This window comes from Dendrobates tinctorius, unplaced genomic scaffold (genome assembly GCF_039654945.1).
Source record: "Dendrobates tinctorius isolate UK_male_01 unplaced genomic scaffold, ASM3965494v1 ptg000296l, whole genome shotgun sequence".
Lineage (NCBI taxonomy): Eukaryota > Metazoa > Chordata > Amphibia > Anura > Dendrobatidae > Dendrobates > Dendrobates tinctorius.
This window is the reverse complement of record NW_027361963.1, coordinates 4,571,709-4,593,214: the sequence shown is the minus strand read 5'-3', so window position 1 is coordinate 4,593,214 and position 21,506 is coordinate 4,571,709. Positions and strand designations below refer to the sequence as shown.

Sequence of the window (21,506 nt, the reverse complement as noted above, 5' to 3'; positions counted from 1 at the left end):
AGTCTGCTCTTTCCCTTCTTGTAAACCTTCTCCATATGACACCTCCAAACGAGTTTGCTATCAAGGTGGACCCCAAATATTTGTAGCTCTCAACCATCTCCACCTCCTGGCCAGCAATAGTGATCGATACACCACCATCTCATTGGTTTTCTTCACATTTAGTTCTAGACAGTTAGTTTGGCACCAATCCACAATGTCAGAAACCACCCTTCTATACTCCCCCCCCCCCCGTCCCCCACAATGCCCCCTACTATCACTGAGTCATCTGAGAATTTTTGGAGGTGACAGAGATCTGATTTATACTGAAAGTCAGCTGTATACAATGTGAAGAGGAAGGGCGACAGCACTGTACCATGAGGGGCTCCAACACTGCCAGATACCATCTCCCCCATCCTTACAAACTGCGGCATGTCCGTCAAGTAGTCGCTTATCCAGTTCAACATCCCCTAATCTACCATACCACCATATCAGTCAACTTGTTTTGTAGTAGGGGCGGCTGTAAGGTATTGAAAGCACTTGAGAAGTAAAAGAACATGGCTCGCACTGCAGTTCCCTTATTGTCCAAGAATGAATGTACTGTATGGAGCAGAGACACTATTGCGTCATCCACCCCCAATCTCTGCTGGTATGTAAACTGTAGGGGGTCTGTGTAGGCCCTCACCCTTGGGCACAAGTAGGCAAGTACTATTCTCTCCAACAACTTCTTAGCATGCGATGTTAAGGCCACTGGACGATAGTAGTTTAGCGAAGTCGGAAAAGTGATCTTGGGGATCGGCACCAGGCAGGTGGTCTTCCACAGCATTGGCACTCTCTGTAATTGTAGGCTCCTGTTAAACAGGAGTTGGAAGACAGTACACAGTTGGTTTGCACACTCTGAGGGCACGTGGACTGAGGCCATCAGGCCCAGCTGCTTTGCCAATCACTAGTTTACTAAACTGTTTCCTCACATCGCTTGGGGAGACAGAGAAAGCAGACAGTTTATCCCCCAATGTCAATGCTGCCGGTTTTTCCCCTGCTCCATCCATCATTCATGATTATGCTGCGCATGTGTCAGTGATTCTGTTGAAAAACTTGTTCATTTCATTAGCCATGGGCAGATCCACTTCCCCACGCTCCGGCCTTGCCTTAAACCCAGTTAACTGCTTCATGCCCGACCACACCTCCATGGAATTGTGTGACAATTTATTTTCTAATTTAATTCGGAATGCCTCACGGGCACTCTTAATTTAACCTTTTAAGTCCCTTTGTATCAATTTCAGTTTCTTTGTATCCATTTTAAATGCCATTTTTTTCTTGTTTAGTAAGCATTTCAATTCTTTTGTAATCCAAGGCTTGTTATTTGCATAACATCGAATCTTTTTAACTGGTACTTCAGTATCAGTACAAAAATTTATATAATCACTCTCCCGACAATATCATTTACATCATCATGCTCTCCCCTGTCGCATATCACCTCCCAGTCTGTGAGGTCACAGCAGTCTTGCAGAGCCTCCTCATCTGCTGGAGAGCACCTCCTGATTAGTTTGCTGACACCTGGTTGATAAGATGGAGACAATAGTACGAGGTTGTGGTCAGATTTCCCCAGGGGAGGTAGTGCAGATGATGAATAGGCGTCTTTAACATTTGCATAGAGGAGATCCAATATACTGTTGTCCCTAGTTGCACATTTAACATATTGATAGAACTTTGGAAGAACCTTTGAGATCATGACTCTGTTAAAATCCCCGGAGATTACGATTAACGAGTTTGGGTGCTTTGTCTGAAGGAGAGCTAACACCCCTGACAACACTTCCTCACTGCCTCTTGCCTGGCGGATGGAGGTTATACATGACTACTGCTATGCAAATGGAGAATTCTCTAGGTAGACAGTGAGGCCTAAGGTCAACTGCTAAGAGTTCATTATTTTGACTGCAGTCACTTTCCTTAACAGTAATATGCTGCTGGTTACACCATCTGTTATTAATGTATAATATCAGCCCACCACCCTTCTTCTTACCACACTTAGCTTTGTCTCTATCAGCCCGGACACAGTGTAAATCACTATATAAGGCCAGAGAAACATGACTTGGATAGAAGCAGAAAGTTGGGTACCTGTACTTATACGTGTACAGTGTTGTGATACCTGCATAAGTAGGGACGCCCAGGCAGTGTTGTGAATTTGCTAGTAGTTCTCTGTCTTGGTGGTTGCTTCTCTGATATTCAAGACGGATGATGTTTAAAAAGCTCCTTGGTGAAGATGTGAGTGTGTACTTTTATCTATTTATTTATATGCATTTAATCTTTGCATGTTAAAATATACAAAAGTGTACATAATCATACTATTCCTTTAATTTTGCACTTTGAAATAAAACTGCGTTATATCGCAAGTAGTAGCCTTCTTTAAAACCACATCCAAACTTCAGTGTTACAATCTTTGCAATACACAGATGCTACTACGAGACAGATCCCAGTACCATGGCAGCTGACCCACGGTCCGGGATGCTGGTTCGGAGAGAGTGCCAAACAGAGCAGGATGGCCACTGGGATGGGTTCAGACTATGCAGCTTCAGGATAGACAGGAAGACCACTAAGATGGAGTTAGGCTGTAAAGGTCAGGGTATGGGTTAGGACTAGATGAATCAGGACTAGGCCAGATGGAATCAGGAGCAGGTTCAACAGGATGGGAGGATTAGGAACACAAATAGGATCAGGTACTGATAGGACGGGCAGGATTAGGAAGCTGGAGTACAGGGACCATAAACCAAATAGACATGAATACATTGATCAAGTAAGTCGCTAAGGCACCTCCCAACAGAAGGAGGTGCCTTCAGTACTAAGTGCCTCCCAGCTAGTGCCTCCCAGATTTTGGCTAGGGACACATTAGGAGTGTGTGCACTGGAGCTCTCCCACAGGTGCACTAAGCACGCCCCCAGGAAACCTGCCTGGTGTGCACAAGGCCTAGAACACAGGACCTGGAACCGAAAAAGCGGCAAGGCAACCTGGGCAGTGAGCAAGTTGTTGTCCCTGTCCGAGGGTAGTAGCGGAGGCATGCAGATACGCCGGCATTACAAAAATTAGTTTTCAACCACATATGGGGTATTGGAGCACTCAGAAGAAATTGTGTTAACAAATTACACTGTTAGTTTCCTCCCATCGTCCCTTTTGAAAATTGTAAAGTTGGGGCAACAATTCAGTGGGGAAAAAAATGGTAATTTTTCATTGACTCAGCCCAATCTTGAATCATTCTGTGAATCAAAACAATATCAAAAGAACATAAATCATATTATAATCATAAATGTATCAAAATCAACCCCATACCTTCACTAGGGGGGGGCTTATGTAAATTAGCACAATGGACACTACCAATATGAAATTATTACTGAAAACATGGAGTCAGTAGTCCACCAATAAGTATCATAAGTTAATTTATTAACTCATAATAACAGAAAGGCAAACAACAATCCATCAACAATTAAAGCAAAAAAAAAAAACAAAACACGTGCCAGCAGCCCCAACGCGCGTTTCACGTGTGCTTCTTCTGGGAGACTATCATTGTGGTATTTCACCAGGGGTAATATGGGTAAATACGTAATACTCTTTTTTTCTGGATATATTTGCTTTGAATGTACATGTGGTCTCTAGTATAGAGTAGCACTATATTTCAGACCTCACTCAGTATGCACTGATTATTGTTGTGTGGAAACTGGTACTGATTTCTATCAATTGATCAGCATTCAGCATTTTTTATTAAAACCATTACACAATAAAGCACTAGCACTTTACGGTAATTGAGTCATGTATATGCCTCCCACCTCTATATTAATGTGGGAGTACATGCCACTAATACCCGATTGCCCTGCTGTAATCGCTACTGACCTTTTCCTTAATTATTGATGGAGTGAAGTGTACGCTTTATTGTTATGATTTAATAAAATACCTTATGATACTTATTGGTGGACTATTGACTCCATGTGTTCAGTAATAACACCATTCAGTGAATTGCCTTAGGGTTAAAAAAAAAAAATGATCAGTACTCCCCTAGATGAACTCCTCAGGAGGCATAGTTTCCAAAATTGGTTAACTTGTGGGGGTTCCTCCTGTTTTGGCATGTCAGGGACCCTTCAAATGTGACATGGAATCCGCAATCCATTGCAGACAAAATTGTACTGCAGAATTCAATTGGTTCTCCTTCCCTTCCAAGCCCTGCCGTGTGCTCAGTAGTTTTCCACCAAATATTGGGTATTGGCGCACTCGGGAAAATCGCGCAACAAATTTTGGAGTACACTTTCTCCTGTTACCCTTCCGAAAATGAAAATTTCGGTGCTAAAACATTTTTCTAGGACAAAAATGTGATTTTACATTTTCACGGCTCTACATTATAAAATTCTGTGAAGCAACTGCAGTTTCAAGGTGCTCACCATAACTCTAGGTACATTCCTTGAGGGGTGTAGTATCCAAAATGGGGGTCACATGTAGAGGGTTTCCACTGTTTAGGCCTATCAAGGACGTACAAACACGACATGAGGTCCACTATTTATTCCAGCCAATTTTGAGCTCCAAAAGACAAATGGCGCTCCTTCCCTTCCAAGCTCTGCCGTGCGCCCAAACAGTGGTTTTCCATCACAGATGGAGCATCAGCGCACTCAAGAGAAATTGCACAACAAATTGGACGGTCCATTTTCTATCCTTTCCAAAAATAGGCAATAGACCTACCGGTAATTATGTTTCCAGGAGTCCATCCTGACAGCACCAGGGATGACGTCCCTCGCCTCCTTGCAGGGACAGGAAGAGCACACAAGAGGTTAACAACAGCCTCCACCCCCATTCCCTCAGTGTTTTTCCAAGTACCACACCGTGGATGATGCAACTGAACACTTTATTTACAGAATCATATTACGACATATGACATTAATTCGGGAAGGGAACTATCCGTGCTGTCAGGATGGACCCCTGGAAACATAATTACCGGTAGGTCTAATGCCTATTTTCCAGGATGTCCCTCCTGACAGCACCAGGGAGAATACCAAAGTATCCCCTTAGGGTGGGATGACTGCCTGGAGAACCAGTCTCCTGAAAGCAGTCTGTTGGTTAGATAACACATCTAATTTGTAATGCTTACAGAATGTGTCCAACCTGGACCAGGTTGCGGCCCTACAGATGTGGTTTACTGAAGCCCCTGCTCTTTCCGCCCAGGAAACTGATAAAGCTCGTGTTGAGTGAGCTTTTAACCCTTCTGGGGGAGGAACACCCTGAGAGACATAGGGTAAACTGATTAGCAATGTTATCCATCTCACGATGGAGGCTTTTGAGGCTTTTCTCCCTTTGTTTTTCCCCCCAAAGAGTAGAAATAGGTTATGGTCCTGTCTCCAACCCTGTGTGGCCCTGATGTAATCAATCACTGCCTGACGTACGTCTAATTCGTGCAGGGCCCTTTCTTTGCCATTTGAGGGGTTCTCACAAAAAGAAGGTAAAATTATTTCCTGGTTTAAGTTTTGGACTGACGCAACTTTGGGCAAAAAGGTGGGGTCTAATGTCATGATTATTCGATCCTCCCAGATTCGGAGATATGGGTCTCAGATAGATAGCGCCTGTATCTCACTTATCCATTTTGCCGTGGTGATCGCCACTAAGAATGCTACCTTCATGGTTCGATGTGAGATGGGCATCTCCTGACTCTGGATAAACGGATCTGAGCAAAGGGACCGCAGGACAAGAATAAGATCCCATGGGGGGACTAACCTCCTGACTGTGGGACGTAACCTCTGAGTTGCCCTGATAAATCTTATTACCCAGGGATGGGAGGCCAAGGGGTAGTCCAGAAAGGCGCTTAATGCCGAGATCTGGACCTTCAGCGTGCTAGGCCGAAGACCTTTATTAAAGCCTGCCTGAAGAAAATCCAGAATCTTTGGGATGTCTGGCTTTCCTTCTGCTGAGTCGGGCCTGCCACAATCCAGACAGAATCTTTTCCAAATTTTGTGATATATCGCAGAAGTTACAGGTTTTCTGCTGGCCTGAATAGTCGATATGACCTGGTCTGACAGGCCTTGAGCCCTCAGGATCTGCCGTTCAGGATCCAGGCTGACAGCTGAAGTCTCCCTGGATCTTGGTGAAGCACCGGCCCTTGGTGAATGATGTCTTCCTTCTGTGGAAGCAGGAGTGGTCGATCTTCTGTCATAATCCCCAGGAGTGGAAACCAGCTCCTTTTCGGACAATAAAGTGCTATCAGTAGCACTCTTGCCTGATCGTCCTGAATCTTCCTGAGGATGGCTGGAATGAGAGCTCTCGGGGGAAATGCATATGAGAGAGTCTGCCCCCACTTTTGGCTTAGGGCGTCTACCCCTTCTGGATTATCCAACGGGTGCAGAGAGAAAAACCTGTATGTCTTCGTATTCTTTCTGGTTGCGAAGAGGTCTATCTGCGGTCTTCCCCAGCGCTGGCATAAGTTCTGAAAGATCTCTGTGTTCAGCTCCCACTCCGTGGGACAGATCGTCTGCCTGCTTAAATAATCTGCCACTGTGTCTTGCGACCCTTCGAGGTGGATGGCTGTTACTGACAGAACCGTATTTTCTGCCCAGGAAAAGATCTTTTTTGCCAGGTCCTGGAGTGCCCAATGCCTTGTTCCACCTTGATGCCGGAGGAAGGAAACCGCCGTCACGTTGTCCGATAGAATCTTGACGTGCTGATTTCTTAGTTTGTCCTGATTTCTTCTTAGGGCCTCCCATGTGGCGTAAAGTTCCTTGTAGTTGGAGGAGGTGGATCGCATGTTTGCCGGCCATTCTCCCTAAAGAATTCTGCCTTCTAAGTGAGCCTCCCAGCCCCATTTGCGGGACACCTTTCTTAGGTTTTGTCACTGCATCCACCACACCAGGGATCTTTTTGCTGCTGGAGACAAGGTCATTTTCTTGTCTGGGGAGGTCTGGTGATGATCCCAGGCGGTCAATTCTTCTTTTTGAAGGGTTCTCGCATGGAACAGTGCCCATTGAACACAAGGGATGCAGGATGTCATGAGGCCCAGAGCGCGCATGGCTATTCTGATGGAAACGCGGCCTTTTTGAAGTTCCTTCATGCTGTCCCGTATCCTTGTCTGTTTTTCTGGTGGTAAGAAGGAAGTTCTGCTTCTGGAATCCAGTAGTACCCCCCAAAAAATTCTTCCTTCTTTCTGGTACTAGGTTCGATTTTTCTTTGTTTATGATCCAGCCCAGAAACTCTAGAACCTCTATTGTCTTCTCCTTGTGTCGCCGTAGTTCTTCTGCCGATCTCGCCACCAGGAGGAAGTCGTCTATGTATGGAATGATGATTATTCTGCGATTTCTTAGGAACGCTACCACTTCTGCAATTAGCTTCATGAAGACTCGAGGCGCCGAGGCCAGACCAAAAGGAAGACACTGAAATTGAAAGTGGCAGGTCCGATTCTGAAGTCTTACTGCAAACCTCAGGAATCTCTGTGATCTTGGGTGAATTGGCACCTGATAGTAGGCACTTTTCAGGTCCAGGGTACACATCAGGGCATTTATGTCTATCAAATGGACTGTGTATCTGATTGACTCCATTCGGAATCTTTTGTACGTGACCCAGGCATTTAAGGGTTTCAGATTTATAATGGTACGGGATTCTCTGGACGGCTTTGCGATGGCAAATAGGGACGAATAGTGGCCCGCCCCAATTTCTGCCCGGGGAACCGGAATTACCACCCCTAAGTTTGCCAGTTCTGTCACGTCGACCCACATCTGGGAGTCGTCTTTTATTCTGCGGGGAGAAATGGACCTTTCAGGGGGAGGGGATGAAAATTCTATTTGGTAACCCTCTGCTATTGTTCTCAGTACCCACTGATTTTTTGTGATCTGAGACCACTGGGAACTGAATTCTCTAAGTCGATCCTCTATGTTGGTATAGTCATGTTCTCCTGGATCTAGTACGTGATCCCGAACGAGGGGCTCTAGATCTTCCAGCTCTACAGTGGGTGCTACCGTATGAACCACCGAGAGCTCCCCTGGTACCTATAGTACTGCTGCCTTCTATATCCCCCGGGTCTACGAAAGGGCTGGTCCCTAGGCTACTTTTCCTCAGGGAACCCTTTCTTTACATCGGATGCTTTTTCTAATATATCATCCAATGCAGGGCCAAAAACTTTTAACCCAGAGAAGGGAAGGGCACAGAGCTTATTTTTAGAGGCTCCGTCACCCGTCCAGGTCTTTAACCAGATGGCTCTGCGTGCCGAATTCAACAAAGAGCCATTCCGGGCGGCAATTCTAACAGATTCCGCCGATGCATCGGCTAGGAAGGCTGTGGCTGACTTCATGATCGGAAGAGAATCTATAATTTCTTCCCTTGGGGTTTTGTTAGTTAAATGCAGGGCTGTGGAGTCGGTAAGCCACAGTTGCGACTCCGACTCCTGGATTTTATCAGGCTCCGACTCCTTCATAAATGGCCAATTCATAACAACAAATGTACTGTTGTAAAATATTAAACATCGTGCTTATTCAGTTTCTCACCATCATATAAGTAATCAGACCACTTAGAGCAAAAACTACATTTATTAGAATACAATTAGAATATAGCAAATAACTTTTATAAACTTTTCTAAACTGTAAGTAAATATGCAATAAACACTTTTATGCAGTTAATAAGAAGAAATCTATAAATTTGTCCTCAGAACAAGTATTGCCTCTGTCAGATCCTCCTTCATGGATGCCCTCAAATCTGATCTAATTATTTTGAGAGCAGAGAACAACCTCTCTACACTAACTTGTGTTGGTGGCAAAGCAGTAACCACTCGGGCAACATCTCTGACAATGTCAGGATACAGAGGATCGCTTGTTGCACTGTTATTTTTGATGAACGGTCAAATTTCTCAATTTCTTTTAGTGCACATGAAAAATTCTACTGAAATGTACTGGCTGTGTTCCTTGATGGGGATGACTCTTCTTCTATACGGGAACGCTTTGCACGGTCCTTGTGATCCAAATATTTTTCGAAATTAAATTCTTCATCAGTTGATGATGAGGGTGAAGATGTGGCAGGACGACCAAATTCTTCTTCTTCCTCCTGACTGTTCTGAAACCCTTTCATCCTTACTGCTATTTCAAACAGAGCTTCTTTTCCTTTACTTAGCTGTTGATCATCTAGAAGAATCCGATGCATTGGGTCTACATAAACAGCTGCCAAAAGAATGTTATTTTGTAATAGTAGCTCCTCTCTCCGTTTCATTGATGTAGTAATGCCACTTGCAATTAACCCTCCTCTTTGGGACAGGCGAAACATCAGGTTCTTCCACTCCTTTAAGAAAATACCTGGAGTTAAGTCCTCTGCTTGTAATTTTTTAGTCACTGTAAATGGGTGCTCTAGCAATTTTTCCAGCTCAGTCACCTGATTCCACTGACTTTCATTTAGCGTCAGTTGAGGGTTAGCCATGTCTACAAGAAAGGTTTTCAGTTCAACCAAGCGCTGAATCATTAAGTAAGTACTGCCCCATCGTGTGGCTTGATCAATAATTGCCCCTTTTCCAGCACGTCTCTTCAAAATTGAGTCAACTTTAGGGGTTCTGGCAACAGTAGCCAATTTTCTCACCTTGCCAATCAGTGCAGCAGCATGTCCTTCTTGCAGACTGTCTCTTATAGCCAGCTGTAGCGTATGCACAACACAGCGCATGTGATGAATGAAAGAACATATTGACACAGTTTCAACAAGATCATCTAAACTATCATGTTGCTGTTCATCTGAAGCAACTTCAGTTTGCTCCTCAGTTACAATACTGTGTTCCTCTATTTCAAACATTTCTGTGTCTGTGGACCCAGAATGTTCTTCTAGCTGCTGGTCACCATCATTACTCTCATTCATTAGCTTAATAGTACTTATCATATTTGAAGCATTGTCAGTTACGACAGAAAGAACTTGCTCTTTTTTAAGTTCATAGTCTTGCAGAACCTTTTCCACCAAAACCTGGAGAAACTCACTGGTGTGATGAGCTTTGGTGTCTTTTACTGCCAATGTCTTGGTAACTATTTCATTTTTGTCACAAACAAATCGGACATTGATGGCAAAATAGTTCACTCTGTGACGTGTGCAGGCATCCATTTTAAGAAACAGAGAGCGTCCCTTGAGAGTTTTTTTAAGTTCTTCCTTTTGTTTAAAAGCTTCTTCGATTACTAATTTTCTAATACTCTCTCTCTCCAGAGAAACACCAAGCTTGCGGGCCATTTCCCCATTCAGACACATAAAAGCTGGTCGTGAAAATAATGAAATAGGCACACTATCCTTTACAACAAGCTCTATGATCTGTTTTTTAAATGTATCTACTGTCATTGTCACAGTAACTTTGTCACTGACAAAATATCTTGCAACTGATGGCTGCAAAGTTCTCTGCTCCTTTGTTTGGCTGGAAGAGCTGGGCACTGGTTCATTGGTTTGGATGCAGTCTTTCTCATCCACTGCTTTCAGTACTTCTGGATGAAAGCGCTGTAAATGTCTCTTTAGATTAGAAGCTCTGGTAGGAGCATTTTTATCTTTGCCTGAATATGCACTCATCTTGGCTTCACGGCATTTGTTTTCGTCTGGATCATTTGTCATACACTGACAGACATAATGTTTTCTATGTTGAGTGATGGTGAAATGTTCAAATACAGCTGATTTAATGTGATGCTTCTTTGACATTCTCAGGTTTATATTTCTGCATTCACAACCCAAATGACAATTGTTTTTCCTAAAAACAATTGTACAAAATGATTGCCAGGTCGTACAACTGATATAGTGGTCAGTAATACTGTTATTATTCCTCATGTACTCACAGTTAACTGATGCAAAGTTTGTTGAAAGGATAATACTTCTTACAGTCTTCCTCTTCTGAGTAGCAGGCAGCTGTGAGATGCTTGGAAGACGCACACCTAGTATGATCTAGTCTAGAGGAGGAGCTTTACTACTAAGAATTTGCAACACATTTTCACTTTCAGTTTCATACATTGTAAGTAGGGGGGTTGGGGCAGCATGAGGTTAACCAAGTATAAGATTAGATAAGGGCAGTGGAGAACAGTGACACACAAGAAGTAAGAAATGTCTCTATCTCCAGCAGAACTGCTTATCACTGTTGTTCATAGTTTGATAGAACATATATATTTGAGTAACATTTATAAAATTCATATGAAAGTTCAATTATGAAATATTAATACATTTTGTTTAAAGCTGGAGTCGGAGTCGGTACATTTCTACCGACTCCAACCAAAACTAACTCCGACTCCACGACTCCGACTCCACAGCCCTGGTTAAATGTTCCTCTAACTGGCCCAACCATAAACACATAGACCTTGCTACCGAAGTAGCTGCTACGTTTGTCTTAATTAAGGCTGCTGATGTTTCCCAGGCCATCCGCCTTCCTATCCATTGGGTCCCTCAGACTAGACGCGTCCTCAAAAGGGATCATTGTTTTCTTGGCTACTTTTGCCACAGGGACATCAATCTTGGGAACTACCTCCCATTCTTTTATGTCCTCGGGGTCGAAGGGGAGCCGTCTCTTAAAGTCCCGGGATATGACGAGACGTTTTTCCGCCTCCTCCCATTCCTCCAGGACCATAGCTCGCACATGGTCGTTCACAGGAAATACCACTTTTCTCTGCGCCCTAAGGCCCCCCGAACATCATGTCCTGCCTGGACTGAGGTTTCTGGACCTTCTCAATCTGCATTGTGTCTCTGACCGCCTGAACCAGATTGTATCATCCAAGGAAAAGAGGTATCTTTTCCCATACTCCGGTTCGCTAGTGCCCAGCTCGCCTTCTTCCTGATCCGACTCCGAGGAGTAGAACCCTTCCTCCGAACTAAGCTCCATCTCCTGTCTGGTTCGCTTAGCACTGGGGCCTGGACTGGCTGTGGCTGGGCCAAGGTGGCCACGGAAGCCTGGACCTCCTCTCGAATCAGCGATCTCATCTCCGATAGGAGGGACGGCTGTTCGCCTTTCATTACTTTGGCCGTACAAGTGTCACACAGCAATTTCTTGTGCTTGCTGGGGAGCTTAACTCTGCATACAGGACACTTATTGGGCTTCCCTGGGTCTTTCTCCGCCAGTTTGGTCGTGGGAATGGGCGCTGTCAGCTGTGCCTTTTCCTGCATAGTGCAAGAGAGGGACAGTCAGGCTCTGATCTGGGCAGTCAGGGTCTCAGTCGGTCGGCCTGCGCTATGTGCACTTACCCCATCCGGGTCGATTCTGCCCTGGTTCTCCATTGCTGTTTGAGAGACTCTGCGAGGTCAGGACAGGAGGGTGCTGCCTGTCTCGCTGGAACCGCGCTCTGCTCCTTCAAAGCGCCCGCTGGCGGCCTGTATTTCCGGTGCTCTGACGTCACCGGAAGTGCATCGCGGCCTCTCTGCACGTGACTTCCAGTCCCCGCGCTGCAGCCGGCGTCGGAGCTGAGAGCCTCCGCTCTCCGGAGGAAGCAGCTCTACCCAGGGGGCTCGTCCTCCCCTGGTCTCTGTGGCTGAGGGACCCCCACCCAGGAGGGTTTCAGTGCCTGGGCCGCTTCGCAGGAGGAAGGATTGGCAGGGCCGCCCGATCCCCCTGGACCCCTGAGGTAAGCCGACTCCTCTTGTGCGTCCCTCCGTGCAGGGACAGGAAGAAACACTGAGGGAATGGGGGTGGAGACTGTTTTTAACCTCTTGTGTGCTCTTCCTGTCCCTGCAAGGAGGCGAGGGACATCCTCCCTGGTGCTGTCAGGAGGGACGTCCTGGAAAACAAAAATTTCATTTTTTCTTTCTACAGTGCTTCAATTACTGTGAAGCACCTAAAGAGTTAATAAACTTCTTGAAAGTGGTGTTGAGCACCTTGAGGGGAGTGGTTTTTAAAATGGTGTCACTTTAGGGTATTTTCTGTCACATGGGCCCCTCAATGTCAATTCAAATGGGATGTGGCCCCTAAAAAAAATTGGTTTTGTAAATTTTGTTAGAAAAACTGCTGATAAAGATTCAACTCTTTTAACTTCCTAACAAAAAAAAATGTTTCAAAAATGGTGCTGATATTAAGTAGACATGTGGGAAATGTTTAACCCCATAATGACCAGCTTTTTTCGGTTTTGCGGTTTCGTTTTTCGCTCCCCTTCTCCCCAGAGCCATAACTTTTTTATTTTTCCGTCAATATGGCCGTGTGAGGGCTTATTATTTGCAGGACAAGTTGTACTTTTGATTGACACCATTGGTTTTACCATGTTGTGTAACAGAAAAACGGGAAAAAATTCCAAGTGCGGTGAAATTGCAAAAAAGGTGCAATCCCACACTTTTTTGTTTGGCTTTTGTGCGAGGTTCACTAAATGCTAAAACTGCCCTGCCATTATGATTCTCCAGGTCATTACTAGTTCACAGACACCAAACATGTCTAGGTTCTATTTTATTTAAGTGATGACATTTTTTTCCAAAGTTTGTTAAAGGACAAACAAAAAAAAGAACAATTTCGCCGAGACCCGTAGCATCTCCATTTTTCATGATCTGGGGTTGGGTGAGGGGTTATTTTTTGTGTGCTGAGCTGACGTTTTTAATGATACCACTTTGGTGCAGATACGATCTATTGATCTCCCGTTATTGCATTTTAATGCACTGTCACGGCGACTAAAAAAGCGTAATTCTGGCGTTTTGATTTTTTTTTTCTCTCTTTGCCGTTTAGCGATCGGGTTAATCCTTGTTTTTATTTCTAGATTGGGCGATTCTGAATGCGGCGATACCTAATATCTGTATGTGTGGGTTTTTTTTATATTGTTTTATTTTGAATGGGGCGAAAGGGGGGTGATTTGAACATTTGTTTTTTTTTATTTTTTTCATATTTTTAAAAGATTTTTTTTTTTTTACTTTTGGCATGCTTCAATAGTCTCCATGGGAGGCTAGAAGCTGCCATAGCTTGATCAGCTCTGCTACATAGAGGCAATGCTCAGATCCCCTCTATGTAGCAGATTTACTGCACTGCCATGAGCGCCGACCACAGGGTGGTGCTCATAGCAATCTGGCATGAACAACCATAGAGGTCTCAAGTAGAACTCTGGTGGTCATGCCGATGAACCGATGACCCCCTGATCACGTGACGGGGGTCACCGGTGAGCGCATTTCCGGCCGGATGGCCGGGAGCGCTTGTTAAATACCGCTGTCAGAGTTTGACAGTGGCATTTAATTAGTTAATAGACGTGGGCGGATTGCGATTCCGCTCGCGGCTATCGCGGGCTAATGTCAGCTGTTCAAAACAGCTGACATGTCCCGGCTTTGATGCGGGCTCACCGCCGGAGCACACATCAAAGCGGGGGTGCTGCCATCGGACGTACTATATCGTCCGATGGCAGAAAAGGGTTAAGGGCAAAAAAATTCAAAGTTTGAAAATTTAAAAATTTTTGTTATTTTCATAAATAAATGCAAAAAATATCGACCAAAACTTCAAAAAAATTCAAAACGCCAGAATTACGTTTTTTTTGGTCGCCGCTACATGGCAATAAAATGCAATAACGGGCGATCAACAGATCGTATCTGCACCAAAATGATATCAATAGAAACATCAGCTCGGCACGCAAAAAATAAACCATCACCCAACCCAACATCATGAAAAATGGAGACGCTACAGATCTCAGAAAATGGCGCCATTTTTGTTTTTAACCAAAGTTTGGATTTTTTTCACACTTAAATAAAAAAGAACCTAGACATGTTTGGTGTCTACGAACTCGTAATGACCTGGAGAATCATAATGGCAGGGCAGTTTTAGCATTTAGTGAACATGGTGTTAAAAAAAACCCCACACAACTGTAGAATTGTATTTTTTATCAATTTCACTGAACTTGGAATTTTTTTTCCCTTTTCCACTACACGATATGTTAAAACCAATGGTGTCGTTCAAAAACACAACTCGTCCTGCAAAAAACAAGCCCTCACATGGCCATTTTGAAGAAAAATAAAAAAAAGGTATGGCTCTGAGAAAAAGGGGAGCAACAACCGAAAACGCAAAAAGGAAAATAACTCCAGTCGTTAAGTGGTTAAATATGCCCGCTCCCAGCAGTTTCCCAGCTGTGAGGTTGTAGGACGGGCTGCGTAAAGACGTCTGCTCGAGAGGTCGGGTGAGGGCAGCGTCCTGTCAGGTATCGTGAATGCGCTTTCCTGCCACCAAACCGGACAGGTCGCGCGGAGGAGACAGAGCGCGCGGAGGAGACAGAGCGCGCGGAGGAGACAGAGCGCGCGGAGGAGACAGAGCGCGCGGAGGAGACAGAGCGCGCGGAGGAGACAGAGCGCGCGGAGGAGACAGAGCGCGCGGAGGAGACAGAGCGCGCGGAGGAGACAGAGCGCGCGGAGGAGACAGAGCGCGCGGAGGAGACAGAGCGCGCGGAGGAGACAGAGCGCGCGGAGGAGACAGAGCGCGCGGAGGAGACAGAGCGCGGAGTAAAGCAGGAGACGACCTTTGTAGCTGATGGATGAGATTCAACATCTATCTCATCAGCCTGAAAGGTGTATTGGAGGCCGGAGGACGCCGCGGAGCTGCTGGAATAAACTGTCCTCAGCCTGAGCACAAATGTGAGTTACGCTGTATATTGTGTAACGTGTGTGTGGTTATATATACACATATACAGTAACACAATATACAGTGTGACACACATTTCTGCTCCGCACAGGCTGAGGACAGTTTCTATACAATCACACGCAGCCTCGCTCTCACACTGACCTCAGGGCTGACATTACCGGTGTCACCGCTCAGCAATGCAACCAGATGTAGCAGAGTTCTGGCTCGTCGTGGGACATCATCATGATGGATTCTGGGCGGACAGCTGACAATGTCTTTGATTTGTTTCTGTGTGTCTTTCTTCCTTTTGATTATGGGGTTACTAGTGGGGTAGACACTTCTCCATTACTGCCATCCGGGCTTAATGTCAGCGAACATTACACAGCTGACACCAACCCCAAAACTATTACCAGCAGCCAGAACTTTTGGCGCATCTAATGGATGTGCCATTTCTGGGCGGGGGCTAAATATCCATGACCACCTAACAGCCTGAGAATACCAGCCCCCAGCTGTCTGCTTCACCTACCCCAAGTCTCTTTTTATATTTTACACAGTGCACCGGCCAATCACAGCCATGCCAATACCTGACAAGTCTGTGATGGGGCCGGAAGTGTCCCCACAGAAAAAGCTTATTGATTGGCTGTGTTGCAGCTTTACAACAAGCTGTGTTCGGGCTCCCAAACCGGAACAGTAACATGGACTTCTGGGAGAAGTCAGTGTTCAGGATCGTCCACCTCTAATGAAGACATGACAACAGCGGAGAAACCGCGACTCACAGATCAGAAGGAAATAATCAGGGAAATGAAAGCTGTTGTCAGACAGAGAAAATGTAGAGAAAACCAGAGCAAGTCTGGAGAAAACTCATCTATTATAGGAGGACGCCGGAGAGATGTCATCACATCCACCGGAGCCAACAAGGAGCCTCGCTGCTCACCTCGTAGTGTAAGAGGCCGGCGCTCCTCCATCATCACGGCCTGGTACCGATCCTGGTGTCCTTCTAGATACTCCCACTCCTCCATGGAGATATAGACAGCGACGTCCTGACACCTTATAGAAACCTGACAACAATGATACAGTTATCACCCAGAATCTTCCAGTGCTCTCCGGTATAATATCCCAGCAGTCACCTCTCCGCTCATTACCCAGAATCCTCCAGTGCCGTCCTGTATAATGTCCCAGCAGTCACCTCTCCGCTCATCACCCAGAATCCTCCAGTGCCGTCCTGTATAATGTCCCAGCAGTCACCTCTCCGCTCATCACCCAGAATCCTCCAGTGCCATCCTGTATAATGTCCCAGCAGTCACCTCTCCGGTCATCACCCAGAATCCTCCAGTGCCATCCTATATAATGTCCCAGCAGTCACCTCTCCGCTCATCACCCAGAATACTCCAGTGCTGTCCTTTAAATTGTCCCAGCAGTCACCTCTCCGTTCACCACCCAAAATCATACCTCCCACCAGTCCCGGATCCAGCGGGACAGTCTCAATTTTGAGACTCTGTCCCGCTCGGGATCTTACTTTTCTCGCACTGCACATGCTATATACAGAAAATCCAATTTTGCCTGTGCGCTGTGTGGTTCACTATAGGAATTGTAGTTTGTATTCCAGTTCCGCTTATAATATCGCGATGTCAAACAAACTACAACTCCCAGGAGATGTAGAAAAGGAAAAGGATTTATCACGTGATACTGATTGTCCTATCAGGAAAGAGTACGGGCGGAAGTAGACTTGTGTGCGTTCCACGCTGTATGTATGGGTGGATTTTGGGTCTGCTACAGTCGTGGTGACCCCGCGACATGTTGTACAAGGCTCTGCGGGTGTAAGTATAGAGTGGGAACCGGAAAGGGGAAAGTGGGGGCGTGCAGGAGGATGGAAGTTGCCTATACCTGATTGCATATTGGTAATGTCTATATTTTGTGGGAATATTGATCATGTCACAACATTTGTCATTTACCTCTTATTAAAAATCTGCTTGGTTCTCAGTAACGGAAGGATTTTTTAATTCTATAATTTGCTGCTGGTTGTCAAGGTCGCCGTCCACCTCTGCTGTGCATCAGCGGTGGTCGAGGACAGGTGCACCTTATAGGGGTATGATATTGATAACCTATCCTCCTCAATATCAGACACTGAACAGTGGCTGTTCTGAAGCACCCAGGAGGCCGGAGCTAACAGCTGATTGTTGGGGGTGCCAGGTTTCGGACCCTCACAGATTTGGATAGGATGTCAATATCACATGCCCAGAGAACCCCTGTAAAGATCAATGACAATAAATTAGTTTCTGTTGCCAAATATCAGACTTGTAAGCTCCTATTGATAAATGTGAGGTGCCTCCCCATATCGTTGGTAAATGTGGACTATAAGATCTTCACTACAATCCTGGCCTCTAGATTAAATTCGGTGATACCAGGAATAATACATCCAGACCAGACCGGTTTCATGTCCGGGACAAATACATCTATTAATGTTAGGAGAGTTCAGTCAGTGTCCAGTGCAGTTCCCTGGTGCCAGACAATGAATGGGTCTTGGCCTCGCTGGATGCGGCTAAGGCCTTCGATTCTCCTGAGTGGTCATTTTTATCTGCATCTTTACAAAAATATGAATTTGGTTCCAAATTTAGGAAGTGGATCAGCGCGATGTACACGGGACCACACGGGGCCGCACACAGAGAGACACGGGGCCGCGCACGGAGCCACACGGGGCCGCGCACAGAGAGACACGGGGCCGCACGCTCAGCTCCTGAGTGCCGGGTGTTAAGATGTGAGACTCGTCCGAGTTTCTCCCCTGTGTGACCCCGGCCTCATAGAGCGGAGCTGTGATGGATTGTGCGGCTTATTAACATGTTTGCATTAATACTTTATTTCATTACTTGTAAATAAGTTTATTTTTTTCTCTTTATAATTATTGTTTATGAAACAGTGATCAGCAGCGCTAAATGGGTGTGGTCAGGGTCGGACTGGCCCGTAGGGTAACAGGGGAATCCCCCGGTGGGCTCCGCTGCAGATCTGGTGTCCCATCCCCACTCTATGGACAGGACTTGGCAGAACGCCGCATCTCCTCATCATTCACCAAACTCTACAGCTTATTATTAAATGGAGACAGAGGGGAATTTGTGAGCGAGGGGAGTGTAACAGCTGTATGCAGGTGAAAAGTGAAAGCCCCCAAAGTCACTGCTACTGGTGGGCCCATGGCACCGAACTGCGACACTGGTCAAGGGCGTGGCCTAAAGTCTGCCGCTGCGCACCCCGCAACCCCTGTCCCTCTTTCCCTACTTGAAGAGTTGAGAGGTATGCAAAATCCTACACCTCCAGCGGAGGACGGTCACCGTGGTAACTACACCTCCAGCAGGACGGTGACCATGGTAACTACACCTCCAGCGGGGGACGGTCACCGTGGTAACTACACCCCCAGCGGGGGACGGTCACCGTGGTAACTACACCTCCAGCGGAGGACGGTCACCGTGGTAACTACACCTCCAGCGGAGGACGGTCACCGTGGTAACTACACCTCCAGCGGAGGACGGTCACCGTGGTAACTACACAGCCAGCGGAGGACGGTCACCGTGGTAACTACACAGCCAGCGGGGGACGGTCACCGTGGTAACTACACAGCCAGCGGGGGACGGTCACCGTGGTAACTACACCACCAACGGGGGACGGTCACCGTGGTAACTACACCTCCAGCGGGGGACGGTCACCGTGGTAACTACACCCCCAGCGGGGGACGGTCACCGTGGTAACTACACCCCCAGCGGAGGACGGTCACCGTGGTAACTACACAGCCAGCGGAGGACGGTCACCGTGGTAACTACACCACCAACGGGGGACGGTCACCGTGGTAACTACACCACCAACGGGGGACGGTCACCGTGGTAACTACACCTACAGCAGGGGACGGTCACCGTGGTAACTACACCTCCAGCGGGGGCCGTGAGGGGAGGAGGAGACGCTGCACATCCCCCATACAATGCTGCCCGTCCCCAACACTGAGGAGCCGCAGTCACATGGAGCAGGAGCCTCCACAGGAACAGCTCTGATCTCCCCCCACACTCTCCTCTCACAGATTCACCACAAACCCTCCTGTCATCTCACCGGAATGGCGGGAACCGGAAATCTGCTGCTGGCTGACCCCAGAGAACACGAGCTGCGCACACCCGGGACGGAGCGGCTGCACTGAGCGCGGGAGGACCTGTGGTGACGTCACCGTCATGTGACCAGGGGGCGGGGCTCAGGAGAGAAGTGGTGAAGGACCTGTGGTGACGTCACCGTCATGTGACCAGGGGGCGGGGCTCAGGAGAGAAGTGGTGAAAGACCTGTGGTGACGTCATGCCCATGTGACCCGGTCACGTGCGGTGAGGGGGCGGGGCCTGTGTCTCCTCTGCTGCAGTCCGCGCTGGGCTCCGCTTCTCCCTCGGTGGCGGCCGCTCCGCAGTTCCTCCTGTAGCTGCACATAGACTCTGCAGGGGGCGCTGCTTGTGGGTCTATGTGGGGGCGCTGTGTTTTGCGTGGGGCTGCTGTTACATGGCGCTGCCCCGGGAGTGTGCGGGGTTCCCTGTGGGCGCTGTATAGTGAGGGCTTCCGCTCTGTCCCTCCTCAGCGCTGACTGCTGTGTGTAGAGAGGGCTGCAGGATCCCTCCGGCCACCAGGAGGCGCCACATTCCCGGCTCTCTCCTCACACTGCGCGGCTCCGTCCTTGTCTCCATAAGGCTGAGTGCAGACGGAGTTTTGAGCCCTGCGGATTTTTCCGTGCAGAATGGAAGAAAACCGCAGGTCAAATGACCTGCATTTTTCCTGCGGATTTCTTCCATTTTTCACGCGGTTTTCATGCGGTTTTTGTGTGGTTTTCCCCCTGCGGATTTGGTAACAGGGGAGATAGAAAACCGCACAAAAGAAGCAACATGCTGCTGATTTTGTACCGCAGGAAAACCGCGCGGAAAAATCCGCAGCGTCTGCACAGCGGTTTTTTTTTTCATTCATTTTATAGGTACTGTACATCACAATGCGGATATGCAACGTTTCTGCGCGGTAAAATCCGCTGCGGAAACGCTGCAAATCTGCATCGTGTGCACATGGCCTAAGGCCGGGGTCACATTGCGTCCCCCATACAGGTCTGTGCACAGCGAGCGCCTCCGCTCACTAGACCCGGCGCCCCCTCAGACGCGGCAGACCGCCTGTCATGGAGGAAGGCGTGTGAGGGGTCGGGCTCCGGCACAGGAGGAATCCCCGGCCTCGCCTTCTGTGCTCTCCCCTTCAGTGCCGGCCGCAGAGGAGGCTGCTCAGCAGAGGCCTCGCTCCCGGCGTCTTGCTCAGGCGAGTGCGGGCAGGTTGGCTGCTGCTGCCACCTCTGCTCCAGCTTTAGCAATCCGCACTAGCAGCAGCTCCAGAGGATAAGTCCGTTTTGCAGCCTACTGAGCATGCCCGTGGGACGATCTCTCATTGGAGGTCGGAGGTCACATGCTCAGGTCCTCAAGCAGCTCGGATTGGACCATCAGGAAGGTCCCGGAAGGACGCTGCTATAAAAGGTTCACATGGCGGCTCGGCCCTGCGCTAATATAGACTCTGATGGCTAGTTGTGTGTGTGATGACGGATGTGTGAGACTGGAGACTGACTCATTATGAATCCGCTAGCCTCGGCTGTGTGTGAGTTAGGATTTAGGTAGCCTGGGCTCAAGCCCACTCCAAAATCCTTCAGACTCGCATCTTAGAGAACTGGAACGGTCATCCCGGTACGCTGAACAGGAAAGTGCACACGCCGGGTCGAGTAATAGCCTCCTTAGCATGGTGCATGAACTCCAGAAACCTCTGCAGAGGTGTAAGTGGGAACCAGGTCCCGGCTGACTCCAGTCACGTTGGATGCCAGCAGAAGGGGCTGGGGGGGCCATGGTAAATCATATTCCGTTCCAGGGACTCTGGGACCAGACAATGAGCAGAAAATCATCCAATTTCAGGGAACTGAAGGCTGTGGAAGAAGCCCTTCTGGCGGCCAGTTGCCAGATTGCTGGACAGCACATCCGAATATATTCGGACAACATGACCA

The 21,506-nt window shown here is 47.4% G+C and overlaps 1 protein-coding gene and 1 pseudogene across 1 annotated transcript in view; both read right to left on the bottom strand.

Annotated features, from left to right (window-relative positions):
- LOC141073091 (uncharacterized) overlaps positions 1-16,533 on the bottom strand; it is a 42,807-nt pseudogene extending 26,274 nt beyond the window's left edge.
- Positions 1-21,506, bottom strand: part of LOC141073069 (uncharacterized) — a 704,210-nt gene that overhangs the window by 191,932 nt on the left and 490,772 nt on the right. The window lies entirely within an intron of this gene.